Here is a 23556-nt window from a genome sequence, read left to right on the forward strand (position 1 = left end):
ACAGTAAAAACAGAGAAAGGAAATAGAGGCAGGCAGCCGGCCAGGTTATAATTTATCCTTGGGTGAGCTCCATGGAAACTACATATATTGTACATAAGAACATGCTGTTCTAATTGACTATATAGCATCCTGGCTCACTACTCAGATGAAATGCAGGAAATTAAATGGTACAAGTTTTTTCAACACCCCATTAAACAGTCTATCAAAACAAGCAAGGACACAGCCCTAATCCTGCCCTCTGTTCATAACAATCAACTATCTACCTTTTTAGTATATTAGTTTCTTAACTGTGGTCTGAATGAGAAGTATTCACAAAGATCATATTTTCCTTTTGATAAGGAAGAACTCTGGACTCCATAGTTTCAACTGGAGCCACAGTTATAAATTTTATAGGTTTCTTGGGAGAGTCCTAAGGTATTTTTCCCTTTTTAAAAAACATCACTGAACTAATTTATTTTTAAGTATCCAACCCTTCTGTTAAGTGTGTCAAAAATGAAGTCTAAGAGGGTAGACTGCCTTCAGATTTCAAAGTGACCTCAAATTCAGTTTTAAACTACTATTTGGAATTTTGTAATGTGGTCTCTTAATCAAAAACCAATTACTTAGCTAATAGACACAGTTTTCAGAGATGGCTACATAAAAGCAATGGAAAAAATCATCTGATCAGGACTCAGTAGCTAGGTTTTGGTCCCAGGTAGTATTCTCTATCATGTTTTAGTTTCCACATCTGTGAAATGAATGACTTCTAATGTATTTGTTAGATCTAAAGTTCTGTGAATCTACATAACAAGTAATAATAATGATTTTCACTGGACTTGTGGCAGGCACAATAATGGCCCACTAAATATATCCACGTCCTAATCCCAAGAACCTGTGAAAGGGACTTTTAAATTAATTAAATTAGAATTTTGAAATGAGGAGACTATCCTGGATTAGTGGGTGGGGGGAACAATATAATTACAATGGTCCTTAAAAGAGGGAGGCAGGAGAGTCAGAGAAGGAGACGTGATGAGGAAAGCAGAGGTCAGAGTGATGCAATTGCCAGCTTTGAATATGGAAAATGGCCATGAGCCAAGGAATGTGGGAAGCTTCTAGAAGCTGGAAAAGGCAAGAAAACAGATTTTCCCCTACAACCTCCAGAAGGAACATAGCCCTACTGCTACTTTGATTTTAGGACTTCTGATCTCCAAAACTGCAAGATAATAAATTTGTGCTATTTTAAGCGGCCAAGTTTACGGTACTTTGTTACAGCAGCCATAAGAAACGAATACAGACCTAAATATGCTTCAGTACCACTTGTGTATAGATATACCACAAAAAGAAAAATCTGAGGAGATACCATTATCTTTCTTACACTTGTCATTTTGATATATTCAAAGGTGAAAATGTTTTTTTTGCTAATGATTATGGGGAACGGTAAAGAAATACTTAAACTGTTCAATTTGACGTATTATGAGACAATCATGTAAAAGCAAAGAAGAGTAAGGCAAATAACAACGATGTTAAACAATTATTGCACACTTACGTGCTAGGTACCATTTTAAGCACTTTATGCAGGTTATCTCATTTGTGGTATGCTCTGATCTCACTGACCCCCTGTCTTCTACAACTCTTTTCACATACTCCACAAAAGCAGCATCCAAAACCTATAGGTGGGAAATTGTGGAGCAGGAAGGCAAGGTAAGATTAGTTAGTACTAGGTAATGTTATTCAGAAAGAACGGAGGTCATTTTTCTGCTTTAATTCGGAAAGAATACTTACGTTACAATCATAAAATGTGAGGCTGGCCCTCTCATTAGACTTGACATCAGACCAGTCAAACACTAGTCTACAATGTACCAGACAATCTCTCTTCCATTTGAGACTCAACTAGACAAATACCTTGTTCAAAAGCCTTCCCCATAAGCCAAGAGCAGAAACTTAAAAAATGCCGAATAGAACTGCTTACCTGGAAATGCCTATAAAAAGAATCATATTACTTAATTGAGGCCCATTATATTTGTATTTACAAGAGAGAAAAAAAGAGAGAGAGAGAGCACAGTAATGGGTTAGGTGCTTTGTCATTTAATTCAATTACCAAGAAGAGCACATTGCCATAACTAAAATTCCACAGTTGTGAAAATGATTAATTGCTAACTTTCTACAAGACCACTCTGTGCACAACAAAGATGCAAAGAAACAATCAAAGCTCTGTCTCTATGAGTAATATAATAGTCAGCTGATGAAATACCAGATTACTGATAGCAGAAGAAATCATGGATTTCAAAAAAGATAGACCCCTCCCAATTATAAGCTCCCATATCCTACTTTAGAATCATAGTCAAAGAAAATATCTCATCATTTGTGAAAATGTTCCTGCTTTCACCTTATTCCAAACAATTGCTCCCAGCATCTCTCTAAATACGGAATATAAATTTTCCTTCAAATAGAAAACATTATTTCAAAGATGTTAAAAATACAATTAACACCATTTAAAGAATATTAAAACTACAGTTCAAAATACATATTTTGCAGTAGTTTAAAACAAAAATAACTGCAAAAGCAAAAGTTGTGTATTTTCTCCTAAACAAAAGCCTCACTCAAACAATAGAATGGGTTCAGGTAACAAAATTAGTTTTCTTCCCCCCTGAGTTTTCCACAGGGGCCAGTATAAAAGAAATGCCAAGTCAACAGGGAATTTAAAATTCCCATGGCATGGTATCAATCCCATTTGTATGTATCACAATATACTATCTTTTTTGTTCCCATGTCTGTCTCCCTCACAAAACTCTAAGGTCAAGGGTGGAAATGAATGTCTTATTGATCTGTGCGCATAGAATATTTGTTGGTTCTTATGTGCCTACAGGTACTCACTAAAATGGTTTTGAATGTTAAATTAATAAATTAACGCCAAGGACTGACGAGAAGGCATATTGAAGCCAAGAATATGCCTCATCTATGTCACCAACATAGCACAAGTCTCCTCACACGGTATGTTGCTCTGTTGTTAGTTGCTGTCAAATCGGCTCCAACTCGTGGTGACCCCTTGTATAACAGAATAAAATGTTGCCCTGTTCTCACCATTTTCAAAATCATCGGTGTGCTAGCGTCCTTTGTTGCTGCTACTGTGTGTTTTGAATGCCTTCCAAACTAAGGGTTCATCTTCCGGCACCATATTGGACAATATTCTGCTGTGCTCCATAGGGTTTACATTGACTAATTTTAAGAAGTAGATTGTCCAGCCTTTCTTCCCAGTCTGTCTTAGTCTGGAAGCTTCACTGACACCTGCCACCATGGGTGACCCTGTTGGTATTGCAAATACCAGTGACGTAGCTTCCAGCATCATAGCAACATGCAAGCCACCACAGTACAGCAAACTGACTGACAAGTGGTGGCCATACAGTATAGGCTCACTAAACATTGGTTAAAGACTGAATTAATGAATGATTATATCATATGCCATTAGTGGTATTTAAAATTTTAAGATCAGCGACACTTACCAAAATCAAAAAGATTTCACAAGCCCCTTAACTATTAGCCAAGTCTTATTTTTCTCCTTATTATAATAACTATTGTTAATATGGTCGTAAACCAAATAACAAGTGGCAATTTTCTTCCACTAATGCTCAAAGACAACCCACCCCAGCCTATTGATAACTCTTTTCCTTACCTCTCTCACTGCCCCATTCACCCACCCACTTGGCCAACTGGTTCATCAGGGACCCAGCCTACATTTGAAAGCACAAGCAGAACTGCCTAATTGGTATATCATCATGACTAAGCTAAAGAATACTGCGATTAGTTTAGCATGAGATGGAATGAGACAGAATCCCAGGAGCCTCACACAGTCAGTGCAGTCAAAGCAACTATGACTAGGAGGAAGGAAATGCTAGCGAAGTTGAATAGGAAGATGCCTTTGGGTGCTTAATTATTTGTTTAGAGATATACGTATGTGTGTGTGTGTGTGTGTATTCATACATATGTTTGTATTACATATATATATAATCTTTATATTGATGAAGTGGTCATTACATTAGCAAAATATTTTAAGGATATACACTTGGCTGAAATTCTTTTAGGAAAGCAAACTGAACAATGCTACGAAGATCTTAAGGCTGCTTCTAAAACAGAAATCCCACCAGGACCAGTTTTAGGAGCTTTGCCAGGGTGTAGCATACAGGACTTGCTCCAGCAATATCACTGAACAAGTAAAGCAAAATTTCATATGCAAGATTGTCAGAGTAGATTTGAAACAAGGATTTCTCTTTTGGTGCTCAATCCTTCCGTGGTGGATCTTTGTGGCTAGAGTGAAAGAGAGAGAGAAAGAAGAGAAATGTAAATGGAGATGGAAGAGGAGGAGGAAGAAAATGAGAGAGAAAGAGAGAAGCAAAAAATGAAGAAGGCCCAAGAGATCTTAAGAATGTAAATGTACCTAGGTGTTAATATTATATTTAGGAAGCTAAGTCAGTAGAGATGCTAAGTTTGGCAGGTGAAAAATTGGTCTTGATAAATTTGCTTTAATGGAGGAGTTGCAGCTCCCTCAGTGAATGCAACTTCAAGTTCAGGTGCTTGTCACTTAAAAAAAAAAAGTTACGAAAGTCTCAGACAGCTTAAATTTCAAAGAAGAAACACAGAAAATCCCACATTTCATTTACCAACTCATAGAACTAAAATTCCTCTAAATGTCATGTACTGCTTTTTTTGAACGAAGGAAGTGCTTTGTCAGTAGAGTGTTGCTCTAGTTATATGCCAGTATGCATTCCTACGGAAATCCTCATCACTGCTGCTATCAAAGTGACAAAATGGCCCAGAGAGAAAAGTGACCTCTGGAGAAGATAATGTTTTCTTGATTAGAAGCAATCTCCTTTAGGAAAGAATTCGTTAAGAATTAAAATATTTAAAAACTCATAAATGATTCCACTTAAATACACATGTCCTATATAAATTCTTAATTACATATTGGTTTTACTTGTAGTGTATAGAGAAGCTGTATATCCAAGTAGTAGAGTGAATGGCAAAATATGAATGAAATTCAGGTTTAAGGACATGAAAAAATTAGCAGATGGGCACTAAGAACAAGATTTGGTAAAAAAAAAAAAAAAAACAGGGTTTAGAAAACCTCCATGCCCATCAGCAAATGAATGGATAAACACAATGTGGTACATCCAAGTAACCAAATACTACCCAGCAACAAAAAGAAACCAACTACTGATACACGAACAACATGGATAAATCAAAAGCATTACCCTGAGTGGAAGTACCCAGAAACAAAGCTATCTACAGTACATGATTCCGTGTATCTAAAATTCTAGAAATTACAAACTAATCTATAGGGTTGAAATGAGATCATTGGTTGGTGGGGCTCAGGGCAAATAGAGGTATAGACTGAGAGAGGCATGGAGAAACTTTGGCGGTGATAGAATTACCCTATATCTTGATTGTAGTGGTGGTTTATTGGGCGTATACATTTGCCAACATTCATTGAATTGTGTAGTTTATTATACATAACTTCTAACAATAAAGTTGATTTAAAAATAATTATTAGAAAAAAAGTAGGGTGTGAGTCTGATCTTGAGATATTTTCCAAGCTATATCAGCAAACCCTTTGAATATCATAACCACAATTGATTTAATGAGTTGAATTTGCACAACGTCTCTCTTCTCAGACCCTCAGCTACATCACAACTGCTGTGTAAGTGGGAGGATCAAACGACGATGATGCCCATGGTCAGAAAGGAGGAGACCGAGGCTCAGAAGACCTCATGAATGGGACAGAAAATGCACTTGGGAGCACTACAAACACTCAGTGGTCCAAGGAAATGGTTTCTTGTTCTCCTTTTGCTTTTGTAATGTGATTATCCACATTTTAAAGTGATATGAAGAGACTTGTCTGCAAGTCTTCTTGACATGGCAAAGGATACAGGGACACAGAAGAAAAATCTAAGGCTGGCCAATTGTTTTTGACAAACATTCCATAGGGCAAAATCTTCCAGATTTATCAATCCTGGTCCCAATTCTTGGAATTTTTTCTCTAACGTTTTTATACTAGCAGACACATCATTAGACAAAGAGTACACAAACATTGGCCTATAAGTACACTATGAATTCCTTTACGAAAACCTAAACAGATGTTGAGAAAAAAAAAGTAAATTTATTAAGTAACTTTTGTCTACTATTGTCTTTTCCCATTAAAACACACCCTTTTACTTTTCATGTCTCCCCCTAAGAATCTCTGAAAATGAAATTAAATGAAGCTACCATACTAAGCAGTAGATCTGTCTGTTTTCTGGCAAACAAGTGTTTAGAAAACCTTACTTATTATTATTATTATTCAAAATTAAATCTATACACACCCAGAGAATACTAAGAGAGCTCTGTTGCCTTATGTGTATAGAGAACTGGCTTTGCGAGAAATTTAATTGATGGAGGCATCCACAGAAAAGGATTGTCTGGTAGTTATTAGAGAACCCGGACATAACCCAAAGCGCTGACTTTGCCATCTAATGGATAATTGGAAATAGAAAAGCAATTCTCAGGTATGGAACTTAAACAAAGTAAAGTAAACTTAAACATAGCAAAGTAAACATTCAAAGTAAACATTCAAAGTAAATATTCAAAATATTTTACGGATAGCAAAAAAATTTAGAATTTTGAGTCAAAGGAAAAAAAGGATACAACAATATACATGTCTCTGTAATCACAGCAAGAGAGAATTAAGCAACTGTTATTACATGGCTACAGGTAATGATAAGAATTTTTCAAAATAAATAGATTTACCTGCTAAATCAATAACTTTTTCTAAAGCCCTTGAAACATTATATAACAGTCTGCTGATATATAAAACTATCAAATACATTTGGAAAGATATAGTAATACCATGGGCAGTGGGAAGAATATAGTAATTCTCAAGTCATTGCCTCATAGGTACATTAGGAAAAACATCAGCTTCTTTGTACTATGAGTGCAACACACCTATATAAATATGACAAGTGAAGTACGAAGTTTAAGGTAACTATTATTGGTGACAGTAATTAGACAATATGAATGCTCTGAAATTTCTCTGAAAATTTGATATAGCAAGATTGATACTACACTTAATAGATATCAAAGCACATTTCAAGTGGTTTATAGGTATGATATGGCATACCAGTTATTTCTTTGGCAGCAAATTAGAATTGATTTATTGGTCAATGAAATTGTGTGTCACATATAAAAAGACAGATCCAAAGTTGAATATGCACTTTCTAAGCAAATCTCACAAGCTTTAAATTCACAATGGAAAACAATGTCTTTGGCTCAAAATTCAAGGCACAAAGAGGTAGCTCGCATTAGCACAAAGATTCCTTTTGTCAAGTAATTGTTTTCAGTTACTAAAAAACGTAAAGACCCACAAATGAACATAACAAAATGATGAAGTCAAATTTAATGTGAAAATTCTTAACTATATCCAGCTGTGAAATCTGTTGATTAGCCAATAACAGTATGTGCAGGCACTAGACAAGGTACCAGGAAAGAAAATCCAAAGAACTAGCGAAGCCTTCATCTCCTGAAACTTATAATTTGCTTCTAAAGAAAATTTAAAAAAATAAAAGAAAGAGAAGTAACTTTAATACAACCTTATAAAATACCATCTTCTCAAACACATATAATACAGAGTCCATAAATGTCACAAGGTTCAACCAGGCAGAAGACAGTTTGAAAAGCATGCTCAAATTAAAATATTATCTTTTTTCCATGTTCGTGTTTCTTCCCATGGACAGGACAGGGACAACTATCTCTAAAATACTTGTTTTGAGGAAGATTCTTCTTCAGAAGAAATATGGTCACATGCATCTGTCAACTGAAAAAAAATTCACAGATATTTCAAAGCTCCTCTCCTCAAAAGGTAAAATCTGTTTCTCCACATCTTATATCTGGGCTTCACCATGTAAGTTGTTTGGCTAATGGGGCATTAGCAAACAAAATACACTCAGAGGTTTGACAAATGCTTGCACATTAGAGCTACCTTCTCTTGCTTTTGGAACCAGCTTCCACATGAAGAAGCCCAGACTATCCTGTTGACATGGTCTGGTCAACCCTGTCAACTTCCAGACATGTGTTTAAGGCCATCTGGGATTAGCCTGTATCTAACAGACTTTCCAGCTGATTGTAGCTGCATGCAGAAGCTCTGGCGAGACCAGAAGAACTGCCCAGCAGAGACCAGCCCAAATTGCCAACTTACAAACACATGCATAATAACTGCCCATTGTTTTAAGCCACTAAGTTTTGTAGTGGTTTGATACACGGCAAATTCTAATTGATATACATGCTAACATGTAAACCACTTTATACTTAAAACATGTAAACATTTTATAAATTCCAACTGGAATTTACCCACCATTCACGTGAGGCTGGTTTCCTCAGATCCAGGATGCAGATGGGTAGACTGAGGCATAGAAAAAGTAAATAGATCTATGGGATCTGAAGCCAAAGTTGGTGTCAGAGCTGGGGGAAAAAAAAGTCCAGAAGTGCTAGAATTCCTGGATCACCTGAAGACTGTCTCATATCAGCAATGATGTTTAAAATATATGTACAACTGGTAGAGAATGAGCAATTAGAATGGTCTATGGCCTCTGCACTGGAGCTGAGTTCTGGAGGCTCCCTGAGGTGCCAGGCATTTACCCTCTGATTTCTGGATCCTGACGAGGCCTAAGGGGTGGGGACAAGACTGTGGTGTACTTGGTTGGTTCCAGAGAATCAGCTGGCTACTAATTAACACAGATGCATTTCAACATTTTACCAACTGGTACAGCTATACCAGAGCAAAAAACAAAAAACAAAAAATCAACTCCTAACATAACCAATGAGCTTTCAAAAATAGGAGCATTATTTATAATTTAACTGTCTCCCTTAGCTAATTAAAATATTCATATTTCTTTGTTTTCTTGCTTGTTTTAAACTGATATTTGGCTCCTGGCTTTACTGCTTCTTCTTTGAAATAACTGACCCTTAAAACCTCATACGTTAGGTTTAAAACACCAAAAACTCTCTGACAAGCAAGGTGTGATCAGGAGAAACGCAGTTGGAAAGCTGTCCACATATATTATAAATTGTTTCAAATCTTTAAAAAAAATTTGAAAAAAGATTTTTTTTAAAAAAACCCCTGTTTATTTCTACAATTTCTCCCTATTTCAAGAGATGACTCTAGAAAAAATTAGAAAAAGTTCTAATTTAATTGGATCAATTTCCCCAAACCAACATTCCCAAAGATAAGCAGATAATTTTATAAAAAAGTAAACAGTTATGGTCTCAGAGCTTGCTTAGAATAAGCAAAGTTTTAAAAGATTCCAGAAATCCTTTTTAGGAGCTCTGGAAAAAGGAGTGGAAAATATTCTTTTAGCTGTCATCAAAAATATATATATATATTATCCCTCCCCCTCCACCCTTTTCTTCATTAAAATGCTGAATCCATGAAGTTAGGTAGGTAGAGATTATTCTTTAGGAGCAGAATTAACCACCCCAGGAAGAACCTGTATTATTTGCCTCTGGAGACAACTACTATACGAATATAACATTTATTCTCTGTAAAACTCAGTACTGTTATGCAGCTCAACACTCTGGCCAGGAGATAGCCTGGTAAGCTTTGATCTGAACATCTTTAAGCTCTTTTAGGGGATCTTCCAACTCCAAGTAGGTGAGAAGAAAGAAGCGGGCAGAGAATTTCCCATTCGTTATTTGCCTCTCAGTATTAAAACGTCATGTTATCGAAAACTGAGACATTTAATCAAAACAATATTTGGTGTCAAAGAGTCTGACTGAGAAGCAAAAAGACTTGATGAAGAAAACAGAGAAGGAGAATAAACAGGAGGAAAAAGAGCAGAAATGGAACTAGATATAAAAACCTGTGTCTAGTTATTAAATAAATATTCAATAATGAATGAAACCATCCATAAAACATACAGCGATTAGGAAGCTCAGGATAGCATTTTGTCTTAAGGACGAATCCAAGCCTTAAGTGGTGGTAGAGTTAAGAGAGATCAGAGAGCTGAAGGCAGGCCTTTTAGGTAAGACATGGAGAGACAGATATAATTAATCTGACCACCAAGACCCAAATGAAAAGATATACAGGGATCTGTTTACAACAGGAGAGCAGAGAACTAATGTAAACCACTTTAATATGAGCTGCTCAAGCAACATTTATCATATAAAACAATTTGCTACATGAATAGGAAAAGCTGAGGTCAACATATATGCATTACATTATTGGCAACAATTTATATGATTAATTCTGGCTAAAGTGCAGAGAAGAGCAAATGAATAATTTCCAAAAGTTATTTCTAGCCCTGATAGATTCATTATTAATATACTACATTCTATTATAAAAGAATACAATATCATTTAAAATTTAATTTCCTTTATTTAAAAGCAAACAACTTCCTCTGGGAAGCTAGCCTAAAAAAGTAGTAAAAAAATGTTTAAGTTTTATATTCATGAAGATTTTCACCACAGTTTTATTTATAACTTTATAAAAGATTAAATCACTTTAGAAAAAAATCCATGACACTGAAATGAGCAAGAAAACTATACAAATTGATTGGATAGAATATGTTACAGATAAAATAATGGCCCAAAAAAACTATGTAGCAACACTAAAAAAAGGTAGTGTGTTGGGTTGAATAGTGTCCCTCCAAAACTCATGCTCACGAAACTTGTGAATGTGACCTTATTTGGAAATAGGGTCTCTGCAGATGGAATTAAATTAAGATGAGGTCATACTGGATTAGCACAGGCCTAAATCCAGTGTGCCAGATATCCTTATAAGAGGGAAATTTGGACACAGAGACACACAGATAGGAGAACTCCATGTGAACACAGAGGCAGAGTTTTGCAGCTACAAGCCAAGGAATGCCAAGGGTTGCCCACAATCACCAGAAGTTAAGAAGCGGCAAAGAAGAACCTCCTCTAGACCCTTCAGAGGGAGCATGGCCCTGCCGACACCTTGATTTCAGACTTCTAGCCCCCAAAACAGTGAGAGAATAAATTTCTGCTGTTTTACTCCACCCAGTTTATGGTACTTCGTTACAGCAGCTCCACGAAACTAATACAGGCAGTGATATCAGGTTCAGGGTAAAACACACTCAGATTGTAAGTATGTTACAATTAAAATGAAGCAGAATAAAGGTGCATAGGAAAAAGAAGTTACAGGAAGTTAGGGTAACAAAATGCCTTCCACCCTTTCTCTATTTTATTTATTGAGTACATAATAGGATAATATTATTTTTATTAAAAAAGTATTTTTTACATGCCTTTGGCCTTAATTACAATAACTATTACTCTTTTCATTATGATTACATGTCATCATGGTTACATGTGATCATTGTATTACACTCTGAAATACAGACCTGAGATAAACACACTTCAATAGTACTTTTTAAAAAAAATATGAAAGCATCTGCACATCATTCACAAAAAGCAATGGTTTAATAATTTGGTCAGCCTCATCAATATAAAGGCACAATTCAAATGCTTCTAGAGCCTCTTACAAATTTCTGGCATGAGTGTCACGTCCCTTGGGTGTCCAATGTCATTAAGTAGTATAAACTAGACTAAATATAAAGCTTATCTTCCACTAGCATGAATATATTATTGTTGTGCACTGTTGAGTCAATTCAGACTCATAGCAACACTATATGACAGAGTAGAACTGCTCCATAAGGTTTCCTAGGCTGTAAATCTTTACAGGAGCAGATAGCCAGGTCTTTTCTCCCAGGAGCCGTTGGTGGGTTTGAACCACTGACCTTTGGGTTAGCAGCTGAGCTCTTAACCATTGCGCCAGCACGGCTCCTTAGCATGAATATAAAGACCCTTTCCTCAGTTGCATATGTCTCTTTTAAAAACACTTCACACAAGTAAGGAACATACATCAACCACTTTATTCACTCACGGAAAAATACATGCATGTCTTGATTTGGACATGGATAAAACATCTTAAGTGGCCAAAACTACAAAACTTACAAGCACTTCTCCCAGTCTTTGCCACATTATGCCCATTTCAAAAATGGAATAGGATATACTCTCTTAAAAAATAAAAAATCTCCTTAAATAAAAAATTAAACACTCTTCTCTGAGAATCTGAAAAAAAAAATAACAAAAGATATAGAAGAAAGCTTTAAGCACTGTTAAGGATTGAATTGTGTCCCCCTAAAAAGATATGTTGATGTCCTAACACCTGAACCTGTGAATGTGACTATGTTTGGAAATGGGGTCTTTGCAGATATTCTCAGTTAGGTCAACACAAGGTCATACTGAAGTAGGGTAGGTCCTAACGCTACATAACTGGTGTCCTTATAAAAGAAGAGAAGACACACAAAGACTGGGAGATGGAGGAAGGATGTGATGACATACGATACTGCAGATGCAAGTCAAGGAATACCTGGAGCTACCAGAAGTCGGGAGAGAGGCATGGGACGGTTCTTCTCTCCGAGTGAAGGAATCAACAGGGCTGATACCCTGAACTCAGTCTCCCAGCCTCCAGAACTATAAGGCAATAAATTTCTGCTCTTATAAGCCACCGAGTTTGTGGTATTTCATTACGACAGCCCTAGGAAACTACCAAAAAAACCCAAACCCATTGCCGTCAAGTCAATTCCCACTCATACAGATCCTGTAGGTCGGAGTAGAACTGCCCCATAGGACTTCCAAGGAGCCACTGGTAGATTTGAACTGCCAACCTTTTGGATAGCAGTCAAACTCTTGACCATTGTACCACCAAGGCCTGACAAGCACAAACATGTTCATAATACTCTTAGTGACAAGTCTACATTAAACCCTATCTGCTGTCTGCCATTCCTATGCTGGCTGCAAAGCCACACGACCTAAAATCACCACCTAGGCTTCCCCGAAAATTAACAAATTAACTGTGATGATAATACTGGTATGTTAATCATATAAATCATAAGATAAATAAGTTTGTGTTATAGTCACCAGCACAAATACACAAAGGAAAATTTTGCTTACTCATGATTAATCTGGTTTTGAACTTCTTGTTCTTGCTATATGTTAGTTAGAAAATCAAGAACTACCTACAATTAGGACTTCCTTGTAGGGGAAGCAACAGTGCTAAAATTAAATAAAACATTATCTTATTTAATAGCAAAATTTTCTATACCATTTTATCTCATCCTCAATTTTCACTTGACCATCACTAATAGTTAATGTCTAGCAACTAACATGATGCAAAAGAACGGAGCTATGGCAACATTCAGCTTGTGAAGAACCTGAACTTGTTTTTTGTGTTTTTAATGAAATTGAATCACTAAAATTATCTGTACTTTCCATTAAATACCCTGGAGCTGCCTATAATACTGTCCTTGAATACCTGCCACGGAACCATCTTTCTGGTGGGAGATTTATTACGAGATGCTTTTAATACTACTCTACAGAGACCAGGAAGTTTACATCTCCTGGCAAACGATCAGGTTTTGATAAATAGTATGGCCAGGCTGTAACGAATCTTTAGTGAAATAATGTGAGTTGGAAATTTTAAAAAGGAGGGGAAGACATGATTACTAAGAATTTCTCAAAATGACCAGTGAAAGAGGAATAGCTGTTTCATGTGTTAATTTTTCTAGGGGTCAATCCGTACAAATTATTAGTTCTTCTATTTTCAGTATCAGGAGACCTGGTGGTATAGTGGTTAGCACTCAGCTGCTAACTGAAAGGTCGGCAGTTCAAACCCACAGCTGCTCTTCTGGAGAAGGATGTGGCGGTCTGCTTCCATAAAGATTACAGCCTTGGAAGCCGTATGGGGAAGTTCTACTCTCCTATAGGGTCTCTATGAGTCCAAATCGATTCCACGGCAGTGAGGTGTTATTTTGTTGTTGTTGTTTTTTTGGAATTTTCAATATAAAGTTTACTTATGTCTCTAATGGCAGTAATTAATTAATGATTATTTAACGCCATGGAAATCAATCATTTGACACAAGAAAAAGTGAAACCTATAACCAAATTATAAAATCAAGACCTAAAATAAAAGTTAAAGTTATGACAGCATATTTACATTTAAAGGTGTGCATAAAGGGGCCTTTTCTTCTGAAAACATGACTACTCTTCCAAGTAGACAGACTCTAAATTGTCAAATTGTGTTCTGAGGACATTCACACATACCCTGCTAGGCTATTTAGTATGCTTAAAATAAAAAAAATAAAAAAAGTCCCTAAATACAGATTCTGTTACATTGTATATTTGCAATCTCAGAAATGTATCTACTTAATATAATATCACATTTCTAAATTATACTTTTTCAGTCAGTGTAGAAAAATTTTGATGCATTTTAAATGCACTTGGCTTCTGCCTTAGTTACTTAGGGCCGCTATAACAGAAATGCCCCAAGTGGATGGCTTTAATGAAGACAAATTTATTCTCTCACAGTCTAGGAGGCTAGAAGTCTGAATTCAGGGTGCCAGCTCCAGGGGCAGGCCTTCTCTTTCTGTCGGCTCTGGGGATAAGTCCTTGTCATCAATCTTCCCCTGGTCTAGGAGCTTTTCAGTGAAGGGACCTTGAGTCCAAAGGCCAAAAGCGCTCCCCTCTTTCCATCTCCAACTTCTAGTGTGTAAAACAATGCGTAGTTTATTAAGTCATTTCCTCCTCCATACTGTGATAATGAACAATTCAGCTCTTTGCCTAAAAAAAAGAAACTTCAAATATTAACTATGTGTCAACTAATTTAGGCTAAATTATACATTTCCAAAGTTTGCAAATATTTTTATGAAAAATCATGTAGGAAAAATCATGTTTTAGCTTAAGAAATCAGATAAATAATGGTTTCGCTCGCATGTAATGTGCAAACTGTCATATTTGTAAGGCACAATGAATAGTCACAGTTTGCTAAAATAAAAAATAAAAAAAATTTTCCACAAGATAATGGTTTTCCAATTAAAGATATTTCCCTGATGGAAAGAAAAGCAATTGAAAAATTCCCAAATTTAAAGAGAATCCAGGATGCATTTATCCTAATGACATTAATGAAGCAGAACTGAATCAATGGCTTCACAATGCCAATCAACTTGGCTTTTTTTTTTTTTTTCCCCCACTGACTTGACCACAGGGCTTCAAGCTGGTTTGTTCCAAGTGGAACCCCTGCTGAGGACTTGCATTTCCACCCCAAATATACTGAATCGGAATCTACATTTTAATAAAAACCCCAGGTGATTCTAATATATACATCTACATTTTAACAAGATCCCTGGGTGAGTCTTATGTATACCTGGGGTATCTGGGGAAGAAATGCAAATTCTCAGCAGGGGGTGGAACTGGAACAAAGTGGTTCAAAGCCCGGCTTGACCCATTGTTTTGGCTTCAAGTAGAATCAGTGTCACTTAAGGATAATGGGTATTTGGCTTGAATGAAAACTGAAAACAAGAGACTGTAATGTACATTCTGAAACACTCAGAAAACAAAAAAGGTGGTCCTAAGGATATTTTTCATAGGAGAAGTCTGAGGTGTTCTTAGAAAGTTAAAGCTGGTTGGAGAGAGCTAAAAATGCTATTACAACTGCATTTCAAATGTGAACACCTTAACTCCAAGAAAAAGAAACCAAAGCATCATCTTGAAAGCAAATGGAAAACTGAGAAGACACTTGCTGAATTTGATCAACACAGACGGAAGACATCCCAGAAAAATCCCTGAAGTCTGCCTCAACTGCCTTGACTTGGCCATGAAATTGATGCAATTCCATTTGCCTCGCCTAGGTAGAAATGTCCACACACACACACACACACACACACACACACACACACAATCAACTCTTATTACATTTATCCAATAAAGAAACTCAGGTCTCTATTCAAGCCAGAATTTTTAAATGCACCAGCAGTGGTCATTCAGACCTTCCTCAAGAAAAAAGATACAAATGGTTTAAAAAAAAAAAAAAAAGTTTTTGTGAGGTAAGAAGAACTGTAGTCATAGAAAAACCTACTTTGGAATAAAAAATATGATTATTGTTTACTGTTTTACAGATGTGTGGTATTTCACTCAAATCTGCTTTTCTGTATTTCTCTCCCTCTCTCTGAATTATAATTTAATCATGTCATTAAATAGAAGAAATAAAAATTCTAGGGATTAAAGGAAGTAAATACCACTCATACAATCACATCTACTGTTTGTAATGCACTGCCTTGTTATTGCTCATCCAAGAATCATAAAAACACAGGCAAGTTGAATTCAGGACCATTTACTATACAATTTATATAGAAGCTATTACAGAAAATGAAGCACATTACAGAACACAAAATAGAATTTATAAAAAGTATTATTACAGCATGATACCCTGACAATTCACTCTCCAAGAAGAAACTAGACCCAGTCACATATAGATTCTGAGGGGGAGAAAGTAATACTGCTACTAATAATAATAAGCAAGCATGCTCCGATTTAAAAAAGTGAATCTTTCCGTACCTTGAAAATCCTTCTACACGGGCTATGATTCTCTGAAGTGTTAGTACCTCTAAAAAGTAGATACACAGGCACAGTCCAGCCACCTAGCATGAACTTAATAAACATCTATTGAAAAATTAATTGGTGAAGAAAAAGAAGTCCAGGCACACTTTTTATCCTAATTTTAGCACTGGGTGACGTATGATCAAACAGCACCTGAATTACCTTTGCCGTTTTCACAATTCCAAAGTTTTTTAAACCTGTAAGTCGTCATAATAAAACATCTCATTGTCTTTGAATTTCAGCCCTTCTACTCAGGGTTGAAGTCAGTCACAAAGGGACAAACCTAAAAATAGACCTTCTGGTGAGTGAGAGGGCTGTACCCTGCCTGCTTTGTCAGCTCCTCTTGCCAGCAGTGAATGGAAAACTCAGGTGATGTCTCATTGTCTGTAGACATTTCCCTTTCGGCAAATAAATGTAACAGCCAAAGCAGAGCCTCAGTAGCCTAAGGAATATTGCAAGAGGCATTTTAAAAGTTAGTAAGTCAACCACTTCGCCTAGAAATGGAAATGAATGTGCTGATTCTAACAATGTGTTTGCAAAGCAAACAATGGTCACAACTGTCCTTAATTTCCTTGATTAAATTCCTGACAACAACAGTTGTAACAGAACAAGATTTTTGCTATTATCCTCCCAGCTTTTTGCACACGGGTGTTGTTTCTACACAGTAATAAAGCATCTGGATGAAAACGGAAAAAAAAAAAAAAAAATACACTACTAATCATCCAGCTGTTGCTAAAATCCCAGCTGTTCAGTAATAAGTAGAAAATACCTCGCATACATAACAGAACATAGCAGACCCACACTGCAGTTGATTATAGAAGCTTTCTGAATATGCATTTGTATGACCTGATTTATAAAATGGGAAGATGTTTACCTGGATCACACAAAATAGCTCCCCCTGAGAAATCTGTGAACTGAGACAAGAGGCTCTTTTCTAATCTGGGCTTTTGTTGAACCAAAAGTCTGTAGGGTGACGTGGGGAGAAAGCAGAGGAGCCAAGCACCTTACATGCCTATCTCTGCAGTGAAAATAAATTAATAAATTAATTAAAAAAGCAATAGGATTGATAATTGGGGGAAAAGATTGAAAAGAGAAATTAAAAAAGGAGATCGCTGGACACTTTACTTTGAACAAGCTTATATTTGGTCTCCATTTATTTTGGGATATTGGAATCTTCTATTTCAAATTTCCTTCCCAAATCCTTTCAGGGATGCAACAGAATTTTTAAAAGTTGAGACTTTCTAATCTCTTTTGCAAAATTTATAACCCAACTACAGCATTTCACAACTGAAATGAGGAAAAAACAATGTTTCCAGTAAGTAATTTTCAGCTTATTTTAGCAGTGACGACAAGATTATCCCATGCTAGACCGATCTTGATCTCAAACAGTAATAATGGGGACAAACAAAAAGGAAGTGGTAATTCCTGAACAGAGCCTCTCCCATCCAAAGATTCCACTCAGTCCCTTGAGTGAGTAAAAATGGTCTGGTGTCACAAGATGATTCACACCTTAAAATAACTGCATGTTGCTTCATCCTTATCTATCTAATCTAACCCTTTCTTTCTCCACCATTTCTCACACTGCTTTGAAACCTGTGAAGTATGTGGATTCTAGTAGTGAAATGACGCCTCTTTTCTGTGCAGATGAGCAGCAGCCACCGCAGGAGCTAAATCAGAAAGGAGCATATAATGGTAACAAGGATTTCTAATAATGTTGCACCGATTTTATGATATTCTCCATTCCTCCAATAATTGTGTGTCAGCAATAACCAACATAAACACATCATTCAGCTCTGTGTTAGTGATATTCACTCCCAGGGCTTCAACCAGTTGCTTAATTCTGTCTCAGTTTAATATACTACCACTGTAATAGTCTGCATTAGAATAAGGGGAGGAAATTTTCCCCTTTGAAATATAAGTGCCCAACTGTTAATCTTCTAAGGATGTGAAATAATCCCTTACCTTGAAGAGAAGGGTGAGTTTTAGCCCTAATAACACTTATATAGCTTTAATTCTCAGCAACAGTGATTTCCCTCTGACACTAAGACAGATATACCGGGGCATGTTATCAGGAGGGATCAGTCCCTAGAGAAAGACATCTTCAAGGTCAGTGAAAAAGAGGAAGACCTTCGATGAGATGGACTGACACAGTGGCTGCAACAGTGGGCTCAAGCATAACAATGATCATGAGGATGGTACAGGACCGGGCAGTGTTTTGTTCTGTTGTACACAGGGTCCCTAAGAGTCAGAACTGACTTAACAGCACTTAACAACAACAACGATATATACATATGCCTACTAAATTGGGGATCCACACCAAGTGATCAAATCACTTGCCTGGATTCTCTATGAGTCAGAATTGACTCGAGGGCAACAGGTTTGGTTTTTTGGTTGCTTTCCCTGAATTAACAAAAATTAATAGTTAACATTAACTTTTGCGCTGGTAGCACAAATGGTTAAGTGCTCTGCTGCTAACCAACAGGTTGGCTGTTTCAATCCACCCAGTAACTCCACCAGAGAAAGACCTGGCAATCTGCTTCCGTAAAGATTACAGCCAAAAAACCCTATGGGGCAGTTCTACTCCTCACGTGGGGTCAGTATGAGTCAAAATCGACTTGATAGCACCTAACAACAATTATCAAATGAAGCAGTTTTTAGACAGATCCAACTATTTGTGTCATCAAATTAATGGCTTCATTTAGGCATAACTCCTTGCCCCTGGAAACTTTATCCCATCCACCTCTCTCCTGTCCCCAAACGGCCCTGACACTGCTTATATTTTGTTGCTACTCCAGGAAGAAAGCAGTTTAATAACTTCTCATTGGCTGGATCAGATATGGAGGAAACAGGTCAAGAACTCTGAGAACACTTTTAGGAATCCAGCGGAAAGCCTATTCCTAATATTCCTGCCCTGTCTAGATTCTAATACACTATATATACATTTTTCCCTCTGTAGTATTTCATATATACTGAAATTAACCTATAAACTGATCAGTACCATATGTTGCAAAAATGACTACCAAACACTCTCACCATTTTTCAATTCTTAACCAAGCTATTTACCTATTTTGCTAAAAGATAAAATATTTATATGAAATATACCAATTTAAATACAATATGCAACAGTCAGGAAAAAGTGAAGAAAAAGAGATTCCATTTCTCTCTCAAGAAACCAGAACAAATGAATCATTATTTATCAGACAAACAGCCCTCCAAATAAATGGTTCCAAATCCAAATATAGATTGCAATCTCTAAATCGCATATTCATTTATTAAAATATTTAACTAGAACTATTCATCAGGCTAATAGGATAGTTTAAAATTTATAATTTCTATTATCTTATTGAAAGCCATTTTAATATTTGGTTAAATCAACCTAAAACTAAAATTCATCTCCCAAAAACAATGCCAAAAATGATACCAACGGCAAATAAATAAATAAACGTAAATCCTACAGCATTCTCTAGAGAGTCCATCACCTCTTGATAGGTTTCTGCCCCGGGGAAGCTTCATTAATTATTTCCTACTCTGCCTGATAGCAAATGAAAGCTTCATTTGGATCATGATCCCTACTAATGGAGAGGACAAAAAAGACTTGCTCAGGTACTATCAACACCATTCGCGTTCTCCACGGGAATCATCAGTCTATTCAGGTATGAGTGAATTAAGTTAATAAACAGAATAACATTCACCCTCCATGTTAACTAATGTGACCCCTATCATGGAGAGTTCAGACAATATAGCCCTGGTCTTCAAGAGATAGGGGGTTTTCCAACTATTTTATGGTTTTGTATGTAAGTGACCTCAAAAGTTAAGTAGATATCGGAACTTTCACCAAAAATAACAGTAACATGAAACTTTTTAACGCAGCAATTGAACCTAAAAGAATTAATGAAGTCAAGTCAGGCAGCAGCTCCAACAAAAATACAAAAAGACAATGGCTTCAGGTAAATCTATTTATAGAGAGCACAAAGTAGGTCTATGGGGGGCCATATAGTCTAGTTTCCATTATACAAGCATCCCTTATATGTTGGAAATAATGTGCATAAAAATAAATAAAATCAACATTTTGCAAGTTTCCATAAAACAAAATTAACTCTTCCTGGGAATAAAACTCCATATACCCATACCCCATGGAATATCTCAAGCTTAACTCTAATACCACTGTGGCTATATGGCACCAAAAAAATCCAACTTAGAGTGTAAAGAATGGTTTTTTAATCCTTAAATCTCATCATTTCTCCAAAACACAAGAAAAGTACACACTGCTATTCACGTCAAGAAGTCTCTTTCAATGCCTTCAAGCCATTTATTTTGCTTATACATCCTCTGCCAGAATAAGGGCAGAATATGATAATATATTTATATGTTGATCTATGTATACATATTCATATAATTATTTTAAAACAAATATAATGCTTTGGCTTAGTGTTGGCACAGCTTTAGTCAACATCTACAAGGGCTATTTATTTAACTGCTTTGACTGATTTAAAAAGTTGACTCCTCAATAGCCAATGGCTAAAGAAGTTGTATATAAAAACGCCTTCCTGCACTCTGGCTTTGAGTATATGGCCCTGTTCTACAAAATCATGGAAAAAACAATCCAAGTACATTTCCACATAATACCAGTAAGTGGAAAAAAACCAGCATATCTTCTATATTTACTAGTTATCGCTAATAACTATTAAGATCACTGTCAAGATGGGTTGGCATTTCTATTTCACAAAAAATGTTAATTTGTATATTCTTTTAGTAACTTATTTCTGCTTTATGCCATCCACCACAAGTCAACCCTTGGTTACAGCCGTGCTAACAGGGAGAAGCCATGACAAAGGCTACCCCTAAATCCTCCATATTTTGTTCTCATGTACATGACACATTGAACAACGGACCAGGCTTCACAGTTAGGTTTTGCTTGGCTTCTTAGCTTCTATGTTTTGTTGTTTCTTTGTACTGTATTTTTTTTTTCAATCATTTTTGCATATATTTTCTGGACATGCTGGTTAATGGGAGACAACAGTTCTGCGCCTGAGGAAAGCCAGCCTCAGGTGAGAAACTAGCCATGGATAATCTACAAAACAGATAATCTGCAGGTCAGGATGCAAGAGTTGACTGTGTTTGTAGAACTACTATGAAAATCATTCGGCTCCTGGTACTCTAGATACAAATTCTTCTTCCAGAATACCAATGACAACAAATGGATCTAAAGCTTAATTGCAGGCCAGAAACACAAAGAACTTGGGCCCAGTGAATTTGGGAATATGTTTCTCAGGATGACAGCAAGTCTGCATATTTAGCACATAACTTGCATTATATATCTATTCTGATCCCGTTTGGTATATAAACCCACAGGCCTGAAGAGGGGGATGCTTGGGACTCACTTAGAGCCACAGTTCATTAAATATGTGCTATTTTTTCAAAGCACCGAATTTATGCCCATAAATTATTAATTTAAGGATTAATTTATTTACTCAAATAAGATGACATATTTTATGAACCTCAAATTGGGCCATATGGTCTGATAAGCATAAACACGCTTTTATGAAGATACTCTAAGAAATTGGGACGGCTATGGAAACAGAAAACCGAGTCAGAAATAAAACTCATATCACAGTCCTAATCTTAATTTACATTTCAGAAGTACATATTCCATTTACTACAAAAATAGCTCTGCTTCCTTCAGTCTGAAAAACAACTACTCCAACAACCTTCTTTCAAATACTGATTTCCATGTTACAAAATCTTTTAACCTGTAGCAGTTACAGAGGTCTGGAAGACCCAGTGCTCTGAGTCAGCTTTCTTGTTGGGCAGGAAAACCAAGAGGTACCTTTTGTCCACACCAAATGTCCCTTGCAGAATTCAGAATGACTTTTGAGTCAGGAAGATTTCCTGGAACAGGCCCCTTTGTCACTGAATGACACCCCGTAATCATTCTAAACTGTATCAATAAAAAAAAAAAAAACAAACATTTAAAAAGGGAAGTTACACTCTGCATCATGCAATGAGCACATCACCACATGATCACTTAAAAATGTAAACTGAATTGAGGTGTATTTCCCATTTTACCAAGTATTAGCTGCAATGTTAGCACTAAAGAGCATCAAAAGCCTGAAAATTAACAGCGATAGAGAACACCATTTCTGATTCTGTTGGAAGGTTAGGGGTGCTACTGTTTATGATTCCACTGTGATTAAAAATAAAAATTTTCTGTTGGCTTATGCTAACTTTTTAAAAAATGTAAAACTACATATCATAATTCACAGGGTATTTTCCTGAGATATTTCTTAATCATATATTGGGTTCTATATCAACACATGCTTAGCAAAAACATTGTCACAAAGCTTCAGCAATCCTGTTTTAAAACATATTTGACAAGGGCAGCAGTAGCACTTGTGAAATATTGCATGTATATGTGTAGGCATAAAATGAATCTCCCAGCATAGGTTGGAATACTCTGTTCACTGACAAGACTGCACTATAACAAAACAAGAAATCAAAATGTTTACTTACCAACTTTCACCATATGTATTCAACTGGAGACTGAGGAGTTATTTTTTTATTAAATGAGTCCCTTCCTTTTAGAAGTCATTAGTATAAATAGCTTCAAATATATTTTTAGTTTGCATACCAAAAACTCAAACTCCTGGTTCAGCAGATAACCTAACGGGGAGATTTGAAAAATGATTTAGCTCTTATTAACTACAAAATCAAGGCTGGCATGACTTGAGGGATACTTTGAAAATACCAATCTAGTCTAATACAGTAAAACCTGTGAGAGCCAGAACTCAACAGGACTGCCTTGTGTTTTCCGGGTCTCGCAAGTTTTCCACCTTTGACAGGGTGCAGCTTACTACTTTTCCCTCACTCTCTATTAGTGGAAAATATTTGCATTTTCCTTCTCTAACAGGTTCCCACCTTATATAGGTCTGGCTTTTGCAGGTTTTACTGTACTTCCTGGTTTTACTGTACTTTCTGGCAATGGAAGGAACCAAGTGACAATGTAGCCCAATGGCCTGCTTTTACACATTAAAAAAAAAAAAAAAAGACAACCGAGAATTAATATGAAATGATTTGCCCAAGGTCAACATGCCAGCTCTTTCA

At 36.3% G+C, this 23556-nt stretch overlaps 1 long non-coding RNA gene across 1 annotated transcript; it reads right to left on the reverse strand.

The window, feature by feature from the left end:
• Positions 1 to 1564: 1564 nt before the first annotated feature.
• Positions 1565 to 23111, reverse strand: LOC111821598 (uncharacterized). The gene is made up of 3 exons (XR_002824964.1): positions 22966 to 23111; positions 22283 to 22393; positions 1565 to 1646 (listed from the first exon to the last, which is right to left on the reverse strand). It is a non-coding gene; the product is annotated as an uncharacterized LOC111821598 (long non-coding RNA).
• Between the last annotated feature and the right edge of the window lie 445 nt (positions 23112 to 23556).

This window comes from Trichechus manatus, unplaced genomic scaffold (genome assembly GCF_000243295.1).
Source record: "Trichechus manatus latirostris isolate Lorelei unplaced genomic scaffold, TriManLat1.0 scaffold00006, whole genome shotgun sequence".
In the NCBI taxonomy this organism is placed as follows: domain Eukaryota; kingdom Metazoa; phylum Chordata; class Mammalia; order Sirenia; family Trichechidae; genus Trichechus; species Trichechus manatus.